This window comes from Arachis ipaensis, chromosome B9 (assembly GCF_059453495.1).
Source record: "Arachis ipaensis isolate K30076 ecotype BB chromosome B9, ASM5945349v1, whole genome shotgun sequence".
Classification (NCBI taxonomy): domain Eukaryota; kingdom Viridiplantae; phylum Streptophyta; class Magnoliopsida; order Fabales; family Fabaceae; genus Arachis; species Arachis ipaensis.
The window spans coordinates 21,943,581-21,957,959 of NC_142444.1; the positions used below are offsets into that span (position 1 = coordinate 21,943,581).

Sequence of the window (14,379 nt, forward strand, 5' to 3'; positions counted from 1 at the left end):
TCGGTTCGGTAAGTATTATAGAGTTGTTTCACCATGAGCATGTGTTCGGTTTGGTATGCAGAAAGGAGTCTATAAAAAAAATTAGAGAAAAAAGTTTGTTATCCCACGAAGAAGTGACGTTGAGCGATGTGAACGACCTTCAAATCCCACCACGCATCAAAACAAGAGGCCGACCCAAGAATAGACTTGGATCAAACTTGGAAAAAAATATTTCAAATGCCATGAAGAAAAAGAAAAAGACAGCTCCAAGTGAGGTAAAATTGACTTGCTTTCAATTAGGTAAAAATTCAGTTGTGCATTTTGCTAATATACAATTAATTATATCTTTTTTGTAGTTGAACCATTTAGACGCTGGATCATCGATTCAGTCAAGCTCCAGTCTTTACAATGCACCAGATATAAATTATCCAAGAGAGGATTATACGAGTTTTAGTTTTTATTAATAGATATTTCTGTTCACCCATGAGCACATTTCGGTTCGACAAGTGTATTAATTTCGGTTCACCGAGGTTATAGGTGGGTTAATTTCTGACTGTTGTTAGTCTTTAATAAATAGTCACTTTTTTTGTGAAATTCTTTATTCTAAAAGTCAATTTTTTCTTTATTGTGCTATGTCATAGAGTTTAGGTGTTTATGAAACTGGATACTGATAGAAATATTTTTTTTATAATTAGCTCTCCAAATTTCTGTACAGTGTGTTTGTAATTTTTGGTTCGGCCAGTGTATTAATTTCGGTCACTGTATTTTTTGGTGTTCTTAATATATTGGTAAATACACTGATTCTAATCACTAAAAAACCTGGAACAAAACAGCAGCCAGACAGTTCCAACAGACAGGACAAGGAGTAATCCATCTTGAATCAGATATAAATATTAACATTTGATATATACATTGATATTAAGAATATATATATACATTAACATTTACATTAATATTGACATATATACATTTGAAAGAAGCATTGCTTGCTTTTTTTAAACAAGTTAAACAAAATATTGTTAATTACAACCAGTTAATCATAGTATGTTCTATTTACTATCTAAATCCCAATATGAGAATTTATAATAAGGGCTGGAGAGGACAGCAGATGGCTTCACGAGTCTTATTGCTTTAAATTCCCGAATCAGTTAATGTGCTTATGTTATAGTGCGGCTTCTCCTTCATTGTCACCATTGTCTTGTTCTGTTTTGCTGTAATGAAAAAATTTGGTCAATACTTCACTCAATACACCAATAAGCACAAGCATGTATATCTTAATCAAGTCAATTAAAATGTCACAGGCCACCGAACCGAAACTCATTCATGCACAGAATGAAACATGATAAATAATGAAACAGCTAGGAAATGATTGCTGCATGCTATCACAATAATCTTAAACACTGAAAAAATTTGGTCAATACTTCACTCAATACACCGATAAGCACAAGCATGTATATCTTAATTAAGTCTATTAAAATGCCATAGGCCACCGAACCAAAACTCATTCATGTACAGAATCAAACATTATAAATAATGAAAATACTAAGAAATAATTCTTGCATGCTATCACAATAATGTTAAACACTGAACAAAGTAAAAGGAGGCCACCGAACCGAACAACATTCATTTGGTGAATAAAAATCACAAAGGCCACCGAACTGAACAACGTTCATGTGGTGAATAAATGGTGATCAACTTTCAATCAACAAGAATAGTATTTCTTCATGCAAAAGAAGTACTAAACAGAGTAACAACCAATTTCAAAGTCCTAATTAAACTATCCACTTAATTGAATGAAAATAACAACAAATTTCATTCAAAGCCCTAGTTATACTGTAAAAATTTAATCACAGTAATCCTAAACCCTGAACAAAGAAAAAGAATGCCACCAAACCGAACAGTGTTCATGTGAAGAATAATCGTTTTCAACTTTTAATTATCAAGAATAGTATTTCTCCATGCAAAAGAAGTACTGAACAGAGTAACAACCAATTTCAAAGCCCTAGTTACACTATTCATTGAACTGAATGAAAACAACAACAAATTTCATTCCAAGCTCTAGTTATACTGTAAAAATGCATTCACAATAGTTCGATCTACTAAACGACGCAAATCAATCTAGTAAACCTAAAATACAACTAGGAGAAACGTGACATTACAAGATTTCAAATGAACAGTAGTTTTTCTCATACATTTGGTAGTCTGTGTTGATGTTTTTGTTTGTAGGTGGTTGTTCCTTGCCAAATCTTCTCGCGATTCTTCTGCAGTAGTAGTTTTCACAGAGAACGTGACTAAAGTTTGAGTGATTCTTAGAGAGATTCAAAGAGAAGGAGCGGTTTCGTGCGTTTTAAAGAAGAAGGAACGTTTTTTCATAATGAAGCGCGAATGAATATAGTGGTTTCTTGTGTATAGGACGCGTGAAAGTCACATTTATTTAGGTAGCGTTTGTTTTGAGGTACTGAGACAGAGACTGAAAGACTGAGACTCAGTATCGTGTTTGTTAGTTCAGAGACTGGTACTAAAATTTCTGTCTCTGTCTCTAAAATTTCAGTATTTCAGTACTTCCAAAAAGTAGGGACACAGGGGACTGAAATTTTTAGAGATAGAGACTGAAACTTTAATAACATTTTATACCTAAAATACTTTCATTTCAATTAATTAATTTCAATTTTATCCTTTTTGCAAATTAAATTAGAATTTCATTCTTGTTTCAATTCATGTCTCCCATTTTGCACCAAACAGAATATTGAGATTTATTTCAATCCATATCTCTTAGTCTCTGTCTCTCAGTCTTAGTCTTTTCGTCTCTGTCTCTTCACCAAACGCTACCTTAATGAGATTGGAAGCGCGTGACTTATTTTGTGTTTGGGCCAACTTAGTTACATGGTTACATGGATGTGTAGCATCCCTGTTAATTATATGTATATGTTAATAATCACTTAAATTGTTTATTAATTGTTTGTTCATATAAATAGGTTTCATAGGGTAGCTTGGGCATAATTCTACTCGACTTGATACATGAACAATAAAGTTCTTTACATGTTATATGAAATGAGAGATTAACTAACCTCCTTTTATTATATTGATGTTTAATCATATTACAAAAAGTAAATATTTAAAATTTGGAACCATTTTTAGCGCACATTTTAACTCAAAAAAGTTAAATAAGTAAATGAATGTGTCAATATATAAGATCAACTATTGAGATTGTTCCTTCTATATATTAATAGACTATAGTCATTCAATATTTAGATGATCTCTTTTTATTTGTATAATTATTTCAACTTAATATTTAATACATATTTAATTCATTTGTTAATATTTCATTAAACACAATTCTTTTCTTGATGAGTGACAATAATATAGAGTATAGAAAATAATCAAATAGCAATTTTTTTTAAAAAAAATATTATTTATTAAAAAATACCTTAATATCATAACACCAAGTGAACATTTTTTCATCCATGATGTATTGGTGTATAATCTAATTAGTCCACTCATCATTATTTTAGCAATTATGTATTATTTTTTAATAAATAGAATTTTTTCATTATATAAAATTCAGTCAAAAGAACACATATTATTTAAGATTTTAAATTTTGTTTATTATTCGTGTTATTTCTTTAAGAAAAACTTTAATAATTTGCCAAAATTATTATTTGATGCCTTTGTTTGTTTTATTAATAAAACAAAAAAAAAAGAATAAAGTATATGCAATTAAAAACTAATACGTTTCTCTATTAATTGTTTTAACTATTTTAAATTCTAAAAACTCAATAATATTTGAAAATGAAATTATGAAAATAATCTATGGTTTTTGATATGTAAATATATGGATTCATGGAAACAAAAAGTCAAAGAGTTGTCCTCAATCTTCTATTACTTTTATAGGTCCAATAAGATATACAAAACCATAACCTTCAAACGCATATTATCAATCGAACCTAAACACAATATACATATTAGTATATTTCTATCATTGTAATCGAACATAACCATTTTATTATCATCTATCTTCTATGTATCACAATCTTCTACTTTTGTACCATTCTCTGATTGAACTTTGTCTATCATCATATGAAGATTATATCGTTTTACAATATTTGATAGACATAACATAAGTAATACCAAAGTTTTGTTTTTGCAATGTGCTAAAATTTTAAATAATATGCAAACAAACCATCAAAGCATAAGATAACTACATAAGAACTATATCTACTGAGTAAGAAAACATCACATACCATATACAGAAGAATATCCTTCACTGCAGCACCTGTTTCACATACAGCAAGTGGCACTGCCAAAATAACTATAATTATTATATTATAATTCTAATTATCTTTTTGCACTCTTTACTTTTCCATAGCATTAGCCTAATAGGAGTTCTAAATCACCATAAAATGAATAAATTTTGAAGAACTTGAAATCCAAAAATATTTTTGGCTTAAATAAATTCTTGTTTTTATAAATTAATGATTTTTTATTTTTGCTTTAACTATTTTAGTAGTATATCCAACTCTTTAAATTTAAAAGAGACCAAAGTTAAAAAGACATTTTATAGTAGTATTTTCTTCAACCTACAATCAACAGGAAATAAACAAACCATTATACAAAATAAGAGCAAACATTATTGTCAAAAGCAACCTTTTTTTCTTGTTTTCTTTGTTAACCAAAATCAGAAAATTATGTGATTATCTATAACGGAATATCATAAATAATATTATCAAAAGTAATTATCATAAGAATTGGCGAGTTAGTGATGGATCCAATATCCGAATCTTCAGCAACCCTTAGCTTGCTCCTCCACATCTTTATGTTGTTTCTTCATCTAAAACTTCCAATCTACAGAATCAACCACTATTGATAGTCAATGATTTAACACTTTCTAATAGTCAGTGGAATTAAACTCTAATTAGAATCATTTTTTCTGAGGGCACTAGTCAGTGTATGCTAGCAACAACAATTGGAGGTGGAGAAGATAAAATTTATTGGGCCCTTAATAAAAGTGGTTTGTATAAAGTGAGTACTGGGTACCGTATGACTTATGAGTTCTCGTATCCTCCCATTAAATTTTGCCCAGAGATTATAAGACAATGAAATTTGTGGCGAAAACTGTGGAAGCTAAAAATCCCAGCGAAGATTAAGATTTTTCTCTAGAGGGACTTCCATGAAAAGCTTCCAGTGCTGCAAAAGCTTAATCACCGCATCCCATCGATTCAACCTACCTGTCAAAGATGCCTACAATTTCCAGAAACAATCAATCATTGCATCTTCCATTGTGTAAAATCAAAGGAAATTTAGTCAAAAATGGACTTACCAGCTACTAGAAGGAGCACCGAAGACTCTGATTTCTATGTTGAGTGGAACTTGAGAATGTGAGTCTTGCGTGCCCAATCTAATAGCTCCTCTCAGAGAATGATGATGGTGATTTTGAGCTGGTCCTTATGGAAGACTAGAAACAAGTTCATCTTTAATAATGTATCAACTAGTATGGAAGAGATAATGGCGTCGACTTTGAAGCTACAGAAAGAGCTTCAACAAATTCTTACTTCCTAATTGATGAGAACTTTACTTTTTTATTTCTCTTATTAGATTATTATATGATGTTACCTTTATAGTAGAGCGTTGGGAATCTCCCATTTCTTTTATTTATCCCATATATGGACACCTATATGTTTCTTTCATTTCATGAATGTAATGATCTTACTTTGGAAAAAAAATTAACATAAGAATTGATTGGTAAAATATGAAAAGAACCAAATAACAATACACGACCTTACCCTAGTTCAAAAATAACGAAACAAAAATTATTAACACATATATAAAATCAGAAATTTGAGCAATATAGAAAAAGGAATTAGCCAAATGACATTCAAATAGAAATAATAATTATAAAAATGAAGCAAATTTAGATTAAAGAGAAAAAAAATCAGCATACACAGTCAAGCAAAATCACCTAACAATACAGTTAGGCAAGCTTATATTTCCATTTGGCAAACTGGTTGAGCAAGATCTGCTCCCGTTCAGCCTTCTTCTGTTCCATGGCTACATACATAATTTTTGCACTTGCTTATGAGTCATCACAAATCAAAACCAGCAAATATACACAGGATCAACATAAAGAAAAATCATCTTAAACCTGTTAAATTTAGTGGAGAGGTTTACTTGAATTACTTTTGTCTTTCCTTTTAAAAAATCTTCTAACTGCAGGACAGTGACACAATGAAATAATATAAATGGGAATGTTAATTTATGCAACTATAGCCTACTATTCTGAAAAATAAATTTAATATTTTTTACAGACATTGATAAGCTAAATAGTTTCTAGTTTTCGCACATGATTTATGCACATAAAGATGCCAAGAATACAATCCAACAGATGCAACCAAATAACTGACCTTCGATTTCATCTATAACATCTGAAAAGTTATCAAGTATTGTACGCTTTCCAAATTAAAAGCACAATTGAAAAAAAATAAGCTGTCTTCAAGTCCGTTTCAGCTGGTTCAGGATTTCTTGTCCTTTGATGTGCAAACCACACTGCATTTTTCAATAATTGATTCCTGAAGACAATATTTGGAGAGGAGAGGTATGAACCCAAAAAGAAATAGATTATTCCCTCAACCATATGGTGGCACTTAATGGCAGGCACAATCACAGGTGTTGGCTGCAATACAATCACAGTAGTGGCAAGATCAGAGACAACAATGAACGTAACAGGAGTCGCCACTTGAAGCTTTCAACTGCCGCGACAGCAACAACCGGTGAAAGGAGAGGGAAAAAATGAAAAAATGAGAGCAAGAGAAATTGAAATGATAGATTCAAAAGATTTTTGTGAAAATTTTTCACTCAGCCAATTTCAAATTTCAAATTTTGTTTGTCATAACAGCAAGCAAAAAGCTGCTAACACATGGCACAACTCGAACTTCCTTTTTTTAATCTTTAGACATCATTTGTACACTTTTTGATCTATTAAATACCACATTTGTTAAACAATTAAATGAGACACTTGTCAAGAATATATTCATTTATACTGCTCTCCTATTATATATAGAGAAATATATTATCTCTAGATATAAACTTGTACAAGATATTGAATGTATATATTTTGAAATTTGTTCACATTCTTGAATATGTTATAACTATAGTTGAAAGAGGAATTATTCAATGGGTTTGATATATAATACCTATATTTAATCGATTAAGTTTTTAAGAGAGATAATATTATAAGATAGTATTAAAATCTTTATAATTAATTAGAGTTCAATATTTATTATTTTATATTTTAAACAAAAATAGAATTTTAGTAAACCTATATAAATTCATGTTTGTTTTTATGAAAAAAACTTTTATGAAATTGTAAATAATTTTAGAAATTGTTGTCTTATACTTCACCAATTATATTGTAACTCAAAGACCAGACATATGCCAAATATTCATGGATCTAAAAGAATATGTCCTTATTAGATGTAGAGTTTCATAAAAATAAGACATTTTTTGAGACATATTTTTTTATTCTTTATTAGTATTTAGCTTATAGCCTAAAAATGCAGTTTTTGACTCTATTTTTGTTTACATATTTCCTATTTAAAATTAACGTGGAGGTAAAAGCTAAGCAGCCAAAGCTGTTTAAGTGGGTCATTTTAGGAGTAACTAAACGAAATCATATATGGTGACTGATTTTACAAAACATACAATTTGATGTAGAATGAGATTGGTTTGAAAAGAAATAGTAATCGTAGACTCTGGTCCATTATTTTATCTAGCACTTTTAATAGTTTTTTTTTTTTTTTCAAATTGACTTCTTACATATGAAATGAAATTTTGAAGAAGTGTTAAAACTTCATACTTAAATTTTATACAATTAATCCAAGTAAACCTATTTTTATTGTCAATTATATAATGAGAAAATAATTGAAGCTAACAATAGAATTTATTGAAAAATGACTCTATTTTTCACTCAATATTAAGAGTATTTTTAAATTAGTCTTTGAGGTTGATAGAAACAAGAGAATAATCTTAAAGAAAGTGATTGTGTGTTATTGAGTGTATTTTCAATGATACAATATACAAAAGTATATATATATATATATATATATATATATATATATATGCTAAAAGCATCAAAACAATAAAAGTATAATATCCTACAATAAACATACAAATATGCTAAATAAATATAATTGATGCTAAATTATATTGATTCTAATTATACTCTAACATCCTCCTTCAAACTCAAGTGGGAGCTAAGGATACCATCTTAAGTTTGGATACTAGAGTCCGAAAACGAGTAGGATATAATGAGTCTTCGTGAAGATATCAGCAATTTGATGCAGAGTCCCAATAGCTATGAGACTAACAGCATCAATAAGGAGACGTTGTCGGACAAAGTGAGAATCAATCTCAATGTGTTTGGTGCGTTCATGAAAAATATCATTATGGGCAATTTGAATAGCATTGCGGTTGTCACAAAAAATATCAGTTGGAGATGACTGAGGAGCACCCAAGTCTTCGAGAAGCCAATGAATCGAGACAACCTCAGCAATGGTGTAAGCGAGAGCACGGTATTCAGCTTCGGTGCTTGATCGAGCAGTGAACGTTTGCTTCTTGGCGCCAGGAAATGAGAGACCCAAGAAACAAACAATAACCAGTAGTAGAACGACGATCAGTGGGATCACCAGTCCAATCAGCATCTAAGTACGCTTGAAGGGTTAAAGATGAATGGATAGAAAAACGAAGGCCATGAAATAGAGTACCTTTGATGTAGCGAAGAATGTAAAGAACTGCCGCATAGTGAGTAGTACGAGGAGCTGACAAGAACTGGCTAAGAACATAAACTGGATCGGCAATGTCTGGTCATGCGATAGTCAACTAGACGAGACCTCCAACTAACTGTCGATAAAGAGTATGATTATCCAAAATAATGTCATCCATAAGAGTAAACCAGACATTAGGTTTAAGAGGAGTAAACTCAATACGACTTTCTGTAATTTCAGCTCAAGCAAGAAGATCAAAAGCATACTTAGCTTGAGAAAGATAGATACCATCATTTGAGGATATGACTTCAAGGCCAAGAAAATAACTGAGAGAACCAAGATCTTTCATCTCAAAAGTGTGGTGAAGGGATGCTTTAAGATTAGAGATACCTGGTGTGCAAAATCGTGATCTTTACTTCCCCGGCAATGGCGCCAAAAACTTGGTACGCACGTTCATGTTCTTAATTCTGTTTCACAACTTCGTACAACTAACCAGCAAGTGCACTGGGTTGTCCAAGTAATAAAACCTTACGTGAGTAACGGTCGATCCCACGGAGATTGTTGGTATGAAGCAAGCTATGGTCATCTTGTAAATCTCAGTCAGGCGGATATCAAATGGTTATGGAGTTTTCGAATAATAATAATAAATAAACAGAAAATAAAGATAGAAATACTTATGTAATTTATTGGTGAGAATTTCAGATAAGCGTATAGAGATGCTTTCGTTCCTCTGAACCTCTGCTTTCCTGCTGTCTTCATCCAATCAATCCTACTCCTTTCCATGGCAAGCTTTATATAGGGCATCACCGTTGTCAATGGCTACATCCCATCCTCTCTGTGAAAAAGGTCCAAATGCTCTGTCACGGCACGGCTAATCATCTAGAGGTTCTCGATCATACTGGAATAGGATTCACCCTCCTTTTGCGTCTGTCACTACGCCCAGCACTCGCGAGTTTGAAGTTCGTCACAGCCATCCCTTCCCAGATCCTACTCGGAATATCACAGACAAGATTTAGACTTTTCGGATCTCAAGAATGGCCATCCATGGGTTCTAAATTATACCACGAAGATTCTAATATCTCGGACTCGGTCCCCTGTATTAATAATCTAAGAGATATTCATTCTGCCTTGTTTGCATGTAGAACAGAAGTGTTTGTCAGGCACGCGTTCATAAGTGAGAATGATGATGAGCGTCACATAATCATCACATTCATCATGTTCTTGGGTGCGAATGGATATCTTAGAAGCGGAATAAGTTGAATTGAATATAAAACAGTAGTACTTTGCATTAATTCATGAGGAACAGCAGAGCTCCACACCTTAATCTATGGAGTGCAGAAACTCTACCGTTGAAAAATACATAAGTGAAAGGTTCAGGCATGGCCGAATGGCCAGCCCCCAAACGTGATCAATAGATCAAAAGATAATCCAAAGATGTCAATACAATAGTAAAAAGTCCTATTTATACTAAACTAGCTACTAGGGTTTACAGAAGTAAGTAATTGATGCATAAATCTACTTCCGGGGCCCACTTGGTGTGTGCTTGGGCTGAGCTTGTAGTTTACACATGCAGAGGCTTCTTTTGGAGTTGAACGCCAAGTTGTAACGTGTTTTTGGCGTTCAACTCTGGTTCGTGACGTGTTTCTGGCGTTTAACTCCAGACTGCAGCATAGAACTGGCGTTCAACACCCTTTTGCGTCATCTAAACTCGGCCAAAGTATGGACTATTATATATTGCTGGAAATTCCTGGATGTCTACTTTCCAACGCAATTGGAAGCGCGCCAGTTTGAGTTCTGTAGCTCCAGAAAATCCACTTTGAGTGCAGGGAGGTCAGAATCCAACAGCATCAGCAGTCCTTTTTCAACCTCTGAATCTGATTTTTGCTCAAGTCCCTCAATTTCAGCCAGAAAATACCTGAAATCATAGAAAAATATACAAACTCATAGTAAAGTCCAGAAATGTGAATTTAACATAAAAACTAATAAAAACATCCCTAAAAGTAACTAGATCCTACTAAAAACATACTAAAAACAATGCCAAAAAGCGTATAAATTATCCGCTCATCAATACCATCAACATCATCTCTAATAATGGTCATGTCATCGACATACAAAAGTAGAAGAAAAACCCCCCGTTCATTATTACGAATAAAGAGAGCATTCTCATGAGAGTTGCAAGTGAAACCGAGATTGCATATAATAGTGTTGAACTTTTCAAACCATTCGCGAGGAGCTTGCTTAAGACCATAAAGTTCCTTACAAAGGAGATAAACTTTACTAGAAGGACAGGGATATCCCGGGGGTGGTTTCATATAGACCTTTTTCAAATCCCATTAAGAACCGCATTCTTCACATCCATCTAATTGAGAGACCATTTTTTTATCGCAATAATGGCAAGGAGAGCGCGAACAAATGTGAGACAAGCAATAGGAGCAAAAGTCTCTTTATAATCAATACCACATTCTTGTGTACATCCTTGAGCAACCAATCGTGTCTTATAACGGTTAATAGAACCATCAGAGTGAGTCTTGATCTTGTATACCCATCTACTATCCACATCTTCCTAATCAGAAGAAGGATCATCCAAGTCCCAAGTGTGTGCTTTTTCAAGTGCCTAAATTTTTTTCTATATTGTTTACTGCCAATTTGGATTTGTGGAGGCTTCTCGGAATGGCTTAGGTTCATGGTGATGAAGAATAGTAGAAAAATAATGATAATAAAAAAGATCAAAAGGTGAATTTCTTACTCTAGAAAAATGAGTGGAGGGAGGTGGCATGATAACAAGAGCAGGATCATCGTCCGGTCTGGAATCATCAGAAGATGGAGAAAGCAAAAGAGTAGGAGGCTCGAGAGATTAACTTGAGATAGAACCGGTAGTATCATCACTAGGAAAAAGATCAACATTGGGGTTAGTGAAAAATGATGACTGGGTAGAAAGAATGGACTCAAAAGAGGAGAAACTAGAGAACATGTGATACTCCCGAAATACAACATGACGAGATATATGAATACGTCGAAACATAGGATCCCAACAACAATAACCCTTATGTTCAATGCCATAACCAAGAAAACAACATATGTGATCCCGAGGTTCAAGTTTATTATGTTCATGAGGTTGAAGAAGCGCAAAACAAATAAAACCAAAAACACAAAGAGAGCTGTAATCTGAAGAAGTATGAAAAGACGCTCAAAGGAAGTAGTGTTACCAAGGACAGAAGAAGAGAGTCTATTGATAACATGAACAGTAGTGAGAAAAGCTTCACCCCAAGTACACTCGGGACATGAGAAAGAAATAAGCATTGCACGAACAAAGTTAAGAATATGACGGTGTTTGCATTCAGCTCTTCCATTTTGTTGACAAGTACCAGGACAAGAAAACTCATGCAAAGTACCTTGTTCAGCGAGAAAATTTAAAAGTATAGAGTCATGATATTCCATAGCATTATCGCGCCAGAAGATTTTAATGAACTTGAAAATTGAGTTTTAATCATAGTGGCAAAGTTAATATAAAGTTGAGGCAGCTCATGATGATTAGTCATCAAATAAACCCAAGTAAAACGTTAATAATCATCAATAAATACTACAAAGTATCGAGCCCCCTCCCATAGAAACGATGGGAGTGAAGCCCCAAACATCACAGTGAATAAGATCAAAAGGAGAGCAAGCAAGAGATAAATTATTATGACAAGATAAAGCTGGTTGTTTTGTAGTTTAACAAAAAATGCAATCAAAAGACTTATTATTAACTTGACCTAAAACACCCGTAGACATAAGATGATGCAATTTTGCTAAGTAGCTGTGGACAAGATGGTGATGCCACAAGTGAAGTGTAGATGAAGAAGAAACAGCATAGAGATTCGACGTAGAAGGAACATGAAGATTCTCAAGTTCAAATAATTTTCTGACCTTACATCCAGTCCCAATCATCTATCCCATCCAACGATCTTGCACATGACAACCAGAAATAGAAAAATTAGCATCAAAATCGAGATCAACAAGTTGACCAACAGAGATAAGATTAAAGTTTAATTTTGGAATAAAATAATAAAATAAGTATCAAGGAGATTAAGATTTGACTGTGAAATAAAACCCTTATGTGTTGCATGCAAGAGGAAACCATCAGCAATGTTGACAGAAATGCATTTGTAGTGGTAGACAAAGATGAGAAAAGATGATGCAAAGGAGACATGTGATTAAAGCAACCAGAATCAAAATACCATTTACAGTTACCTACAGGAGTGGAAAGAGCAGCAGAGGTATTACCAGAAAAGGAGAGAAGTTGCTTAAGAAGAGACTTAATGTCAAATAGAGCGACAAAAGGTGGGTTGAGAAAAGCAGAGTTGGTGGATTCAGTAGTAGCAGCAGCAGTAGTAAAAGCAGGCAAATTCTTAGAGTAGTTGGGATGAGATTGATACTTGTTTTGATATGAATGTGGTGGATGAGTAAGACAGGTAGTAATCAAGTGTCCCAAAAGCTTGCAATAATGGCATAATAGTTTTGGACAATTAGAGCCAATGTGACTTTTCTGTTTTTATTTTCGACATTCAATAGAAAGATAGTCTGAGAAGAGATACCCAAAACAGTTACAGTTTCGACAAAATTTACCATTTCTGTTTCTGTCTACAAAGACAGTTTCACTCTTAGAGCGAGTCAACCCCAGGCGCATTTCTTCAAACTTAAGACGAGGAAGTGCATCTTCAAGGCTAGGCAAGGGTTTTGATGAAGAGGAGAAGCTCTAACCGATTCGTAGTCATCAGTAAGAGCCATGAGAAACTGTATGAGACACGTTCTGTTGCGATAATTCTCACATGCCTTAGTATCAGTTACATATTTAAGAACATGCTCATATGAGGTCAATTGATCCTAAATAATTTTCATTTGAGTGAAAAAAAAATTAAAAACTGCTTGTCCACATTCTTGCTTAAAACTATGAAGCTTCTTTAGCAGTTAGTAGTGATGAGAGAGGTTAGAAATGGTGTAACATTTTGCCAAATGATCCCATACCTCTTTCGAAAATTTAAAAGGCCCAACCTGTAGATGAATGCCTAGAGCAAAAGTGTTGCGGAACCAAGTGATAATATGATACTTTTACTATCCCAATCATCTATTTTTTCCTGCAAAATCTTTATTGGCATCTTCCTTGGATTGGGAAGTCCCATCCTTTGATTTTTCAGTCACAGGTGTCTTAACAGGACAAACAATATCACCCGTCACATAGCGCCATAATTTTTGCCCTTTAAGAAATTCTCTCAGCTTTAACCCAATGAGCATAGTTGGAGCCATTAAGAATAATAGGAATAAGCTGAAAAATATTTAGTTTTTTCATAATAGCAGAGACAAGGACAAAAGAGAGAAGAAACTACAAAATCAGGGCAGAAATTGAGAAAATAGAAGGCAAAATCGGAAAAAGCTCACCAAAAAACCTTAGGGAGGGTCCCACTGTCTGCCACATCAGCAGAGGAGGACATATAGCGATGCGTGAGAGGAAGAGGAAGACACGTTAACGTTGTTGTGGTGAGGAGCTAGCGCGCGAGTCAGGAGGCGGGTTGGGAAGGGTTGACACGCGGGCTAGATGCGAGTCGACGGGGATCACAGGTCTGCGACATGTGGAGGAGTCTGCACCGTTGATTGTGGACGTTGATCA

At 33.5% G+C, this 14,379-nt stretch overlaps 1 long non-coding RNA gene across 5 annotated transcripts; it reads right to left on the reverse strand.

Moving 5' to 3' along the window:
* Positions 1-1,037: 1,037 nt before the first annotated feature.
* LOC107617105 (uncharacterized) lies at positions 1,038-6,877 on the reverse strand. Of its 5 annotated transcripts, XR_015899979.1 has the most exons (4): positions 6,378-6,877; positions 6,119-6,183; positions 5,297-6,024; positions 3,959-5,217 (listed from the first exon to the last, which is right to left on the reverse strand). It is a non-coding gene; the product is annotated as an uncharacterized LOC107617105 (long non-coding RNA). The 5 variants fall into 5 exon arrangements; XR_015899976.1 differs by adding an exon at positions 1,038-1,190 and having other exon boundaries at positions 4,221-5,217; positions 5,297-6,877; XR_015899977.1 differs by having other exon boundaries at positions 5,297-6,183.
* Positions 6,878-14,379: the final 7,502 nt, after the last annotated feature.